This window comes from Diceros bicornis, chromosome 24, assembly GCF_020826845.1.
Source record: "Diceros bicornis minor isolate mBicDic1 chromosome 24, mDicBic1.mat.cur, whole genome shotgun sequence".
In the NCBI taxonomy this organism is placed as follows: Eukaryota; Metazoa; Chordata; class Mammalia; order Perissodactyla; family Rhinocerotidae; genus Diceros; species Diceros bicornis.
The window spans coordinates 13,830,406-13,842,559 of record NC_080763.1 but is presented as its reverse complement, the minus strand read 5'-3'; the positions used below and the strand labels follow the sequence as shown (position 1 = coordinate 13,842,559).

General features: G+C 46.1%; 1 protein-coding gene and 1 pseudogene across 2 annotated transcripts in view; one reads left to right on the top strand and one right to left on the bottom strand.

Annotated features, from left to right (window-relative positions):
• SPTB (spectrin beta, erythrocytic) overlaps window positions 1-12,154 on the top strand; it is a 109,024-nt gene that overhangs the window by 50,206 nt on the left and 46,664 nt on the right. The gene's annotated exons all lie outside the window — the stretch shown is intronic.
• Window positions 8,297-8,409, bottom strand: LOC131421314 (U2 spliceosomal RNA; annotated as a pseudogene).

Below are 12,154 nucleotides of genomic sequence, written 5' to 3'. Positions count from 1 at the left end.
TCATGAGGTTAAGAAGCCCGAGGCTTCTTCCTGAACAGGGGGGAGTTCGTTCTCTGCTTTGATGACTGCCTCTGGCACCTTCCTACTTTTTGGATCTGCTTTGAAGGATTAGAGGAAGGGGAGCAGCTGAAAGGCCAAGTTCTTATCCCTTCAAGAGGTTCCAACCTTCGTGTTTCAGTAGCAAGGCTCCCAGTGTCTCCTGGAGCCACCTCATTGTCTCTCACACCCCATTGCCTGTCTGTCCCCTTTTCATACTGGGAGCCATTCGGTAAGCATTTGTGGCTGTCTGGATGAGGGATGAAGCACTGCAGGCTGCAGGGAATTGACCCGCCGGAATGCCCGCCCTCTGTGCTCTTTCCCCTCCTCCCGGAGGAGGCCTCTCCCTGCCTGCGTGCCTCCTGGCACCAGGTTGTGGACCCCAGTGATGGGGTGAGGATACTGCCTCAGGGCAGATGTGGCCCAGCTGGAGAGGAGGGGGAGGAGGAATGCAAAGGAAAGATACCCTGAAAAGAAAAAGCCTGTGCATTAGCCTCCTTCCTGCCCCTGCCTCACACACGCACACAGCTTGGCATCCCTGCTTCCCGAGTGCCGCCCGCTGCGTGATTTCCAACTCCTTGGTGCACAGAGGCATCTGGAAGGTTGCAGTGCAGAGAGCAGCCCAGGGCCTCCTGAGAAGGCCTGTGAGAAGGAGAGGGACCGACATGTCCTTTACCTTCTTTGGCCTGTTGAAGAATTGCTAAGGGATAGACTACACAGAGCTGCATTTTTAAAACAAAGTGCACAGAGTTGTGTGGCCCACTCTGGTTCTGCCTTTAAATCGGAATCCAAGCAATGTTTCAACCTAGAGCCACGCTGCCTTTCTGCGTTCTCTCTTTGTAGCCTTCTTACTAGAGATGAGACGAGGCTGAGAGGCAAGGTTGGGTGAGGACAATTCGGAGGACACAACAGAGCAGGAGGTGCGCTGCAGGCTGCGTCCCTGTGCTCTGGAGCACATAGTTGCTACCACTTGGAACCTTGAACATCTTCCAGACCCTCTGTGCCCAGGCCCCAAGGTTAAGTTCTGTGACGGGCAGGTATTCCATCAGAACCTTAGGACGGTGGCCTTCAGACCCTGCTGCTCCCTGCCCACCTACCTTGGCTCCCCGGGAACTCCCCAGAGAGGGTCACACGGGCTCCCTCCTGACTTTGGTGGCAGAGGTGCTGCTTGGCCTCTCCCTGGGCCTCCTTCCACACCTGCACCAGGCTGACGCTGAGCCCAGGTGTCCCAGTTGCCTGAGAAGGGCAGGATTCCACCACGAGGGTGGGATGGGGTCAGCAGCTTCTTGGCAGCCTGGTAAGTCGACAAATTCAGATGCAGCTGCTGGAGACCAAGGCATCGGTGTTAATGGTCCGAATGTCTTCTTAAGCTACCTGTGAGAACAACGATGGTATCATTAATGAGAGGTTTTGAAAATGTTTTCAAAACCTGAATTGGAGTTCTATTTAGGGACTGTATATTGGGAAAATATACTATTCATGAAAATATCTGTAATCATCAGTAATCATTTTAATGTACTGTCAGAAGAAAAAAAATAATTGGCTCAGCAGCTTTCTCTTGGATATAAGCCATTTTGAGTTTCACCCCTCCCCCAGACAGGCCACGGCGCAGACAACCCTTCCAGTTACCTGTGCACACAGACCTGCAAGAGAGGCCAGCGTGCCACCTGCACTGTGTGGTCCAGGGCAGTTTCTCCTGACCAGGACATAACACCTTCTCCCATTGTCCCCTCTCCCCTCTTGATAAAGGCTTGTCTTCCTCCTTGAGAACACTTCGCAGAACCAAGGCTGTTCCCCTTCTCTGGGTGACTGCTATCTATTATTGTGAAGATGCTTTATCAAATATTAATACACCGAGGTTAATAATAAGACTTTCTTCCCTCCCCATGCGGTGCAGTCTGAGTGAGCCACGTTAATAACCTCAAAGATGGAGATCTTTGGGACATTCCTGTGGGCTGTCAGCTTTATTCCCAAGGGCAGGCTCTGACACCAGGCCTTGACTGTGCTTCTGGCTCCTGGGAGCAGCCAGCACCCACTCCCCCACCCTCCACTGGATGCTGCTTGGCTGAAGAGGTGCCTAGGGTGTTGTTTTCAGAGCATCTGTAGCAATTGTTCATGTTCTCTTTTTATCATGTCACTGAGAGAGAATGACAGGGAGGCTGGTAGCAGCCGAGTCTCTGGGAGAAACTAGATCAACCAGGGGATCTCGTTTTACAGTCTAGTGAGAGGGAAGCAGATCGAATAATCACGTGTGCCTATGTACACACAGACATGTGCATAATGACAAACTATGGTAAATACTATGAAGATTTACTGAGAACGAGAAGAGCTTATAACATAACCTGCAGCTTACAACTCATCCAAGGGTGAGTAGGGGCTTGTCTGAGTGAGAGCATGAGGGGAATGGTGGGTGGATGTGGAGGGGCAGGCAGGAGCCACTTCACAGAGGTCATCTTCAGGGTCCTGGCAGGAAGCAGCAGGAAACTCAAAAGGGATGGCTGAGGAGTTTAATGAGGGGATTATTTGCAAAGGAGTGGCAGGGTTGAAGGGTCAAAGGGTGGGAAGCTTTAGCAGGGAGAGCTGTGAGCTCTCAGGAAAGGAGCTGTAGTCTTCAGTAGAGGGCCAGAGGGATGGAGTCACTTCCAACTCCTCAAAGTGCTTTTCACAGGGAAATGACATGGTTACGTTTGGGTTTTTTTGTGTGTGTGTGAGGAAGATCGGCCCTGAGCTAACATCTGTTGCCAATCCTCCTGTTTTTGCTGAGGAAGACTGGCCCTGGGCTAATATCCATGCCCATCTTCCTCCACTTTATATGGGACACCGCCACAGCATGGCTTGACAAGCGGTGCATCGGTGTGCGCCCAGGGATCCGAACCGGCGAACCCTGGGCCGCTGCAACGGAGCGCACGCACTTAATCACTTGCGCCACCGGGCCGCCCCCGTTCAGGTTTTTAAAGGTCACTCTGACCTCAGTGGGGAGAACAGGTTGTGGGGAGGCTGTGCAGAGTCCAGGAAGGAGAAGGTGGCAGTGCAAGCCAGTTTGGTGGCCATAGCTGGGGAGAAAGCGGTCCATCCCGGTGATACCATTCTTCTGTCCTCCTGCTGCTATCACCGGCTTCCCCTAGGTAGGTGACCTTGGCCAAAGCACTTTTCTGCTCCTCAGGTCCTCAGTTTCCTCATCTGTAAAATGAGGGGCTTGACCCAAATGATGCGCGAGGCCCTTCCAGCTCTGGCAGCCTGGGAAGAAGCCAGCTGTGGAGCAGTGCTGACCCTGTACCACTTTACCCAGAACCGTGGAGCTTTGCTTCTCGGCTTGTGAAAGGGAATTGATCCTTTTTGGCAAATCAGTGGATTCTCCAGAAATTCTCTTTGTTCATTAAAGTCTAGGCCGAGGCTGAGTGCGGGACCATCTTGACCTCTGGCTCATGTGCTCAGCCTGTGTGATCTCTCCGTGCAGACCACCTGCATGCATGATAACAGTGCTCCGTGTTTGTATAGCTGCCACGTGCTCTGGGTGCTTTTTACCCAGGTGATCTTGTTGGCGCTTCAACCACTCTGAAGTACGCAGAGGATAGCTATTACCATCTGCCTGTATAGACGGGGGAAGTACACAGCAGGAAGTGTCAGGACAGGACCAGAATCCCAGGGTTTTCAAATCATCCTGGTGCTGTTTGGGCTACAGCTCCCAGGCCCTCTTGAATGTCCTCCATGCCTGCATTCTCGCCTCCTTTGTGCCCCACCTCAGAAGCCCCTTCCCATATTTCCTTCCGCTGCCAGCCTCTTGAGCCCCTTTGATCAAAACCCTGAATTCATTTTTACTTCTGTCTTATAGCCTCTAAATACTGTCACCTGCCAGGGCCAGCTGATTCTTGTTCTGTGGTGTTGTCCAGATCAGATCCTGTCATTTTATTTCCATAGTTCACATGTCAGTGGGGCAATGTCACCTAAGCAGAGACTTCTGCAGCCACCTCAGAGCTGGTTTCCCTGCTCCGCCCTCTCACCTGTCCAATCCCATTTACACAGGGCAGTTAGAATCATTGTCCTCTGACAAATTTTTAATGAGGTATTGCTTTACTTAAGAACCTCCAGGTGCTTCTTTACCTAGATTATCAAGTTCAAATTCCCTACACTGTCTTTCACCTTCTTTGCTCCGGGTAAGTTAACTGCTCCTCACCTTCAGCCCCAAACACGCACACTGTACACACATGCACACACACACATGCATTTGCCAGTTTCCACTTCAGGGGCTTTGAACAAGACCCCCCTTCCTTCTCTGCTATCCTAAAACTATTATCATCTTCAAACCTCAGGTCAAAACTAGCCTTCTTCAAAAAAATTTTTTTTGATTTATACTGGTCTATGATAATTTGTTTTCTTTCCCTGTAATATATAAAGACCCTGTTTTATTTAAAAGATAGTAGGATGATTACTTTTATATCTTGTAAACATTTTTATTACACAAAAATATATAGTGCTAATAAGATTAGAAAAGCAGAGAAGAGAAAAGTAAAGACATTCTTAATGTCCCATAGAGATATTTTAATGCCTATAAATATATGACTGTGTATGTATACGTGTAAATTTTGAAATGTCATCTGTAGTATTATACTCTTAGAACCTTTTTCTCTTAGGATATATTATGAATATCTTTTCATGTCAGTAACTATGCAGATTATTATTTTAATGGTTGTACAATCTTTGTATTAATTCCTTTGTATTAATGTACTCCAGTCTAGTTAACCAGCATTTAGCGTTCAACTCTAATCACTTTTACAGTCAGTCTTAGATGCTCTATTCTTGTGTTTGCAGGTATGCAGTAAGCGTCCTGAAGTTCTCTCTGAGAATCAACCCAGCTAGATTTTAAATCCTTAAGGGCAGGGGAACCATGTTTTAGAAGTTCATAGTACCATTGTGATGAAAGTTGGTTGGTTGAAAGAAAAATTTCTCCCCAAAGTTAAACCAGAAGAGTAGAATTTGTGCCACAAATGTCATTTATGATGTGTCCCTGAGGGTCTGCCTCTGTGCTAGGCTTTATAATTGATTCGCATCTGTATCATCGAGGTTTGTCACAAGTTCATGGAAGTTAGGTATTGCTCACTTGGGTTCCCTAAGCACTTGGCTTTCTGGCATGAAGAGGAGAGAAATCCCAAGTTGTAAACTTTGAAAAGGGTCAACATTAAATGATTGTTTTCAGGCTCAGGCTAGTAGTGGTCCATGGGCCTCCCATGGTACCATTTCTCTCACTTGTCTTCTGACCACCTCGCTTTACCCATAGCTTAAGGCTACGTGCTGATAAAAATGCAGGCTTCCTCTATAAGGATACCTTTTTAAATTTTCATCAGTCATTTATTCCTCAGGGTTTATGAGCTTTATATCCTATTTTTCTTCATGACATCTGTTGTTTCTCATTATAAAAGTAATATATGTTCACTGCAGAAATTTTAGAAAACGTAAGCAAAAAGAAAAAAAAACGTCACCCACAGTCTTACCACCCAGCTATAACAACACACAGCTTTAGCTTTTTTCTATGGATATAGGTCTACAAAACTAGGGTCATATTATGCCTGTGATTTTTTTGTTGTTGTTGAGGAAGATTGGCCCTGAGCTAACATCTGTTGTCAATCGTCCTCTTTTTGCTTGAGAAACATTGTCACTGAGCTAACATCTCTGCCACTCTTCCTTTTTATATGTGGGACGCCACCACAGCATAGCTTGATGAGTGATGTGTAGGTCTACCCCCGGGGTCTGAACCCACGAACCCTGGGCTGCAGAGCTCACAAACTTAACCACTGTGCCACCGGCTGGCCCCAACAGGCTCTTATTTTTAAAACAGCCCCACTGGGGACTTTTGATGACAAACTTTCCAGAAGCCCATGATGTCAGGAGGTGAAGCAGGTACCAGAGTGGGCGGGGCCAGTGGCAGGTGTGTGGTTGCCAAGAAGGGAGGAGGGAAGGTGAAGGAAGAGCCAAGAGGCAGCCTGGAGAAGGGAAAGAGCCTTGACCCTGAGGGGAGGCTCTGTGCTTTGAAACTCTTGTAGGGGATATTCAGAGGGCAGGAGCTCAGAGTAGCTGTGCAGAGTCAGGGAGGCAGAGTGGCCCTCGCTCCCTCAGGACCCACGGACCTCACTCCCGGGCTCTGTCCCCAGGAGGTGGCGGGGGGTGGTGGTGAAGGGAGCGCTCCGTGCCTCGTAAACCTTCTCCCTCCCTGCCTTCTACTCTCTTGTGGCTCAGTGGTTAACCTGCTTGTGATTTTAGTCTGATGAAAAGTCCCTGAGGCAGGGCACACAAAGGAACTGGGATATCTTGGAGAGAGGGGGAGAGAAAAACAGTTTAATTTTTCTTTAGGAAAAGAAACACTCACTTGTTTCTGTACTGCATAAGTAATATATGCACCCAGCAGGCAAAACTCAAAAGATATAAAAGGGCAAATAATAAATTTACTCCCACCTCGATCCCCCAGACACCCGGTTCTTTCCCCATAGCCAGTGTTATCAGTTTCCAGTGTATCTTTCCGGGAATATTTTATGCATATATTAGCAAATGGTCTGTATGGTATTCCCAGCTCTTTTCGTTATCATACATTGTTCTATACTGTGCTTGTTTCCAGCTGTATTGAACATGTATATTCCGTAGATATGGTCCCAGTATATCTTGAAGATTGTTTATGTTAATACATAAACAGTCTCCTCATTCTTTTTACAGATATATAGTAGTCCACTGTACGGACATACAATTTTAATTTAAACAGTCCTCTATTGGTGGACATTTAGGTTGTTTCCAATCTTTTGCTATTTCAAAAAATACAATGAATAACCTTGTACATAGATAACTTCCTAAATGTATAGGTTTATCTGTAGGATAAATTCCTAGAAGTGGAATTACTGGGTCCAAAAGTATGTGCATTTGTAATTCTGATCAGTCTTGCCAAATTGCCTTTTATACCCTCTCCAGCAACATAGGAATGCTTTTTTCCCTACATCCTTGCCAAACACGGTATTTTATCAGACCTTTCAATCTTTGCCCATCTGATAAGTGAAACACAGTATCTTGGTGTACTTTCATTTTACTTTTTGACTTTTAGCATGAAAAATTTCAAACCTACAAAAAAGTAGAGATAAAAGTATATGGATCATCACCTAGATTTAACAACTTATTATTTTGCCATATTTGCTTGTCCATTTGGGGTTTGAAGTATTTTTAAAGTAAATTGAAGATCATCATGACATTTTACCCCTAATACTTTAGTACGTATCTCTGAAAAACAAGGACATCTCCCACCTAACTGTAATACCATTATTTCACCTAATAAAATTAACAATAATTCCCTAATATAATCTAATACCCACTTACTATTCAAATTTTGCAAGGTGTCTCAAAATTATCTTTTATGATTAGTTCATACTAATTAAGGACCATGTATTAGATTGGGGGTGTGTGTCTGTGCTTTTAATTTGTACTCCTATTATGAATAGCTTGGACAACTTTCTACCCATCTAAGAGACTTTTATCACTTTTTCTTGTTAACTCTGTTCACAGTCCTGTGTCCATGTTGCTGGATTGTTGGTCTTTTTCCTTATTAATTGTAGATGTTTTTTACATACTAGGTAAATTTGCCCTTTATGATGTGAGTTACAAATATTTTTCCTCATTTGTTTGACTTTGCTTATGGTATTTTATCCCACTCCAATTTTTTTTTAATGTAATTGGACTTTCAATCTTTTATTTTATGGCTTTTGGATTTTGTGTCAGATTTAGAAGGCCCTTCCCTACACTGACATTATGAAAAACATTTTGCCATGATTGCTTTTGGTATTTTTATGGCTTAATTTTTTAGATTTCAATTTTTGACCCAAATGAAATTTATCCTGGAGTATGAGATATGAATTTAATTTTTCGTGGATGGCCATCTAGTTTTGTCAACACCCTTTACCCAATAATCCATTTTTCCCCTTCGTATTTGAAGTTCCACCTTTATCAAATATTAAGTGCCTGTATGTGCTGGGGACTATTTCTGTTCCATTGATGTGTCTGTCTCTTAATGTGCATGTACCACACGGTTTCATTATTATAACTTGATACTGTGCTTTATCATAGAGAAAAACACCTGGGAAGGTTGGTCACCCTTTATTACTCTTCTTTTTTGGAATTTTCCTAGCTATTTTTTTTTATTTTTCCAACAGATTTTTTAATCGTTTGTCGAGTTCCCCCCAATTAATTATATATTTATTATATATAATATGCAATTATATAATTAAATTATGTAATTTAAAATAATATTAAATGTATAGATTAATTTAGGGTACACTGACATCTTTATTAAACTGATAAGAACAGATGCTACACTTGATGTTAGCCAAAAGGCTGAGAAGAGATAAAACTGGCATCTTTATGATATTGTTTTCCTATTTGAGAACTGGGAGTGCCTTTCCATTTGTTCAAATCTTTTGTGTGTCTTGGGAGCCTTTTAAGGTTGTCTTTATATAAATTTTGCACACTACTTTTTAAATTTAAGGTGAAACACTTGGTCTTTTTATTATCATTGGGGGCCTTACAAGTTAATATTTCAGGAAATGATCCTGCCACACCGTCAGTAGTTATTTTTGCCTCTAGGATTAAATCGAAACTTTTTAGACTTTCATTCAAGGCTTTCACATCTGGTTTAAAACCTCTTTTCCACACATTTTCTTCTCACCTATAGCTGCACAGCAGCCCCTAAACAAGCTCCGTCCTTCATGCCTCTCTGCTTGGGTGCCTTCTGTCTCCTGTCCCCTCCTCCTCTGCAAACCAAAGTGGTTTTCTTCACAAGCCCTCCTTGACTGCTCCACCTAGAAATGACCTCTCTCCTCTTACTCCTGACCATTTATTTTATGTGCCATTTACCTGGTAATTAATCCAGTGTTATCTTGTGACAATTTTTGTATTATTAAAATGAACTGCCCTTTATCTCTTGTGTGGCTGCAGAGTTAACTGCTTGTGGGTTTGTGTCTTGTTTCCTCAGCTAGACTGTGAGGCCCCTGGGGAATATGAGCCTGCCGTGTGCTTCCTACCAGCGTCTGGGACGGGGCCCTGCACATCGTGATGGTGGTAGTAGTGACGACAACAGTGATAGTAATGTTTACGGCCAGGTTTCTGTGTGCCAGGTGCTGTTTTAAGCACTTTCCATGTATGAACTCACTGATTAGTGGATAAATATTTGAGAGTTTTGGTGTTGTGGGTTTATTTGACCGCAAACTAAACCTTTGAAGGGGTGGTAAAAGAAAGGTCACCCAGCCACCCAGACAGTAGTTCTAGCCGGTAGTTCTGGTCAGAGAGGAAGGTGAGTTTTCTGGGGGAGGCCCTAACGTGTAGGGAGGAGTGAGGGTGTCCACAGCCTGGGGAGGAGGGGGAGAGGAGCAGACAGGAATGGCTTGATGGGGCAGAGGCATGAGTGTTTTCTAAGGTTCTGGTGGCCTTGAGTCAGGCCCTGCTGGTGGACTTGCCTCCTTTCCGTGCTGGCAGGGTTAGGGCCCTGGAAATGAGGCCCAGCCTCTGGTAGGGCCTTGCTGAGGCCTCTTTTCCACAGGGGGTGCCTGCAGGATGGCCCGAGTCACCTGGGGACAGCCGGCCCAATGCACAGCCACCTCCTCGGCCTATCCACACCACCAGGATTCCCAGCCCAGCTGGCTCTGGGCCACCGGCCTCTCCTGCTCTTGGAAGACTCCTGATGGGCCCCTGGGCCGTGCTCGGAATGAATGTGCTGAGCATGCTGATGTGGAGCAGCCAGAGCCAACAAGCTAATGGAAATTAATCTCCACCCCTGGGCCTTTTCTGTCCTTAGGATCATCATTAGCCTCTCCGAATCTTCCCCATGTCTTAACACTGCAGGGTGTTTCAGGGTGCTGGGGATTCTGGGCAGTTTCACCCCAGCCTTCACATAACAGGCAGCCGGGAGGCCGCCCGCCTAAGCTCTAAACCTGCAGCTCCAACATTTTGAGGTCTAGGAGGCGGCATTCGTGTGTTGAAAACTGGGGAGATCTAAGGGTGGTTGGCATCTGCACCAGTACACGTGCCAGCCCAGCAGGCTAGAATGAAATTCCACGTCCCCAGCTGGAAGCACCTCCTTACCCTTTGCCAAGCACAAATAAATGGGTCTCAGCACCCAAGTCCTGAAATTTTTAGATTCTTAAAGATAGGAAAAGGAGAAAGGAAGAAAGGACTGTAGTTTTTTGAGACACTTACCTCTAAAGGGGCTCAAAATTTCAGCCCTTTTGTCAAAGCTCTACCACGCCTTGGAAGGGCGAGCCTCTTTAAGAACAGACCTGGTTTCTGGGAAAGCACTGTGCACTGTGCCTGGCACTGTGGAATCTAAACATGCCCCAGAATAGGTGTGATGGCTTTCCGTCTGGTATATCATTAACACTTCAGTTACACTTGGCTAAAGCGGTCCTTGGAATCGGGAAAGTGGTTTCATTTGCTGCCAACAAAAGAGTAAGGGGGCTTTCCCCTGACACTTTGCCCAGAGGCCCAGAATGAATGAATGCCTTCTCAATTTTGTATTTATTTAAGATTTGTATGGTCAGCAGTAGTATTTTTCCTCTTCTTGGAAGTCATGTTTAGATGGCTGTCATAGAATTCTTTATATGTGATGCCAGCACTCCTCGTATTTATCATAGAGTATGTCTGCTGAGGAGAGGACTGTCTATCCTGTCCTTGAATTCCCACCTCCGCCCAGAACCTGGCACCTGATGGTTGTACAGTAAACATTTGCTGAATGAATAAATAAGTGAATAAAGGCTCTGAGTTCCTAACACTAAAATAGCCACACAGTAGGAAAGAATTTGATGCTGTGAGCCTCAGGAACCGCCAGCATTATACCCTTGAGGCCATGCTGGCTGGGCAACTCTTTTTGTTGTTGTTAAATCAGATATTTAATAATTTAAGAAGCCAACCCTTCCATGGTTTGGGCTCAGCTGAGCACACATTTAACCCGCTCCCACGGCACTGACAGTCCCTCCTGGCTGGGCCACTCTGAGTCTGCCCTGGCCCCCACAAACCCCCACGCTCACTCCCCAGGGATCCTCGGTGGCCCGAGGCCCAGCCACACTGCCGGGTCAACTTCTGCCTGGAATCTTCAACCAAAGTGCCAAGAAGCCGGTTGCCATAGACGGTTCACTAAACCCAGCAGGGAGAGGGTCGCTCCTCCTCCTCTGTTCTCACCCTTCATCTCCATCTTTTCTGGCATTCTTCTCTCTCTTTATCTTTCACCCTTCCCTCTTTCTTTCTGCTGTCTCAGCCTTCTGTCCTATCCCCAGCATCTTGTCCAAACCTCCCAGCCCTAACTAGACATGTTACGGCATTTATTTGCACAGAAGTGCAAAGAGGTACCCTGTCTGAACTGTACGACATAGGCCAGAAGCCTGGTTTGGGCTGATGCTGATTTGGGGTGGGGGAGTGTCATGTCAGCTTCTCAGGTCTGAAGATGGAGAACCTGCCTGCCATCCTGGGGGTGAAAAAGATAGCATAATCCATGGACAGACCCCAGCCAAGCCTCCAGGGTCCCTGACCCCATGTGGACCATACATTTCATGTAGTCTCACTATTTCCTTGCTCATCATCTCCTCTACCTACCAGGGGCTCTTTGAGGGCAAGCAGTTTATCTTAGTTCATGTAGCATCAGGCTAGCACAGGCCTGCCATCAATAGGAGCCAAATAAATGTCTATACAGTCAGCTACACTCCAGCTCTGGAGCACCTACTGTGTGCCAGGCTCCAGGCCTTGGGGATATAGAGTGAACAAGACAGACAGACTTCCCTGGGCTCAAGGAGCCTCCAGACTTGCAGGAGAGGCAGACTTCCAACTAATACGAATATGAAGAGAGATATAAATGAGAAATGCAAATGGAGGGGTCTGGGCACACGGGGGAGACCTGACCCAGGCTAGAGGTCAGGAAAAGCTTTCTGGAGAAGCACTGTTTACACTGACTCCTAAAGGATGATGAGGAGTTAGGTGTAGGGAGTAGGGTGGGGTGGAGGGGCCAAGAGAAACCATTCTGGGCAGAGGGAATATTGGGTGGATGGGTAAACCTGGCATTGGAATCTGAGTTCACTGGCACAGTGGTACAGAGCGTTCTGACGGGCAC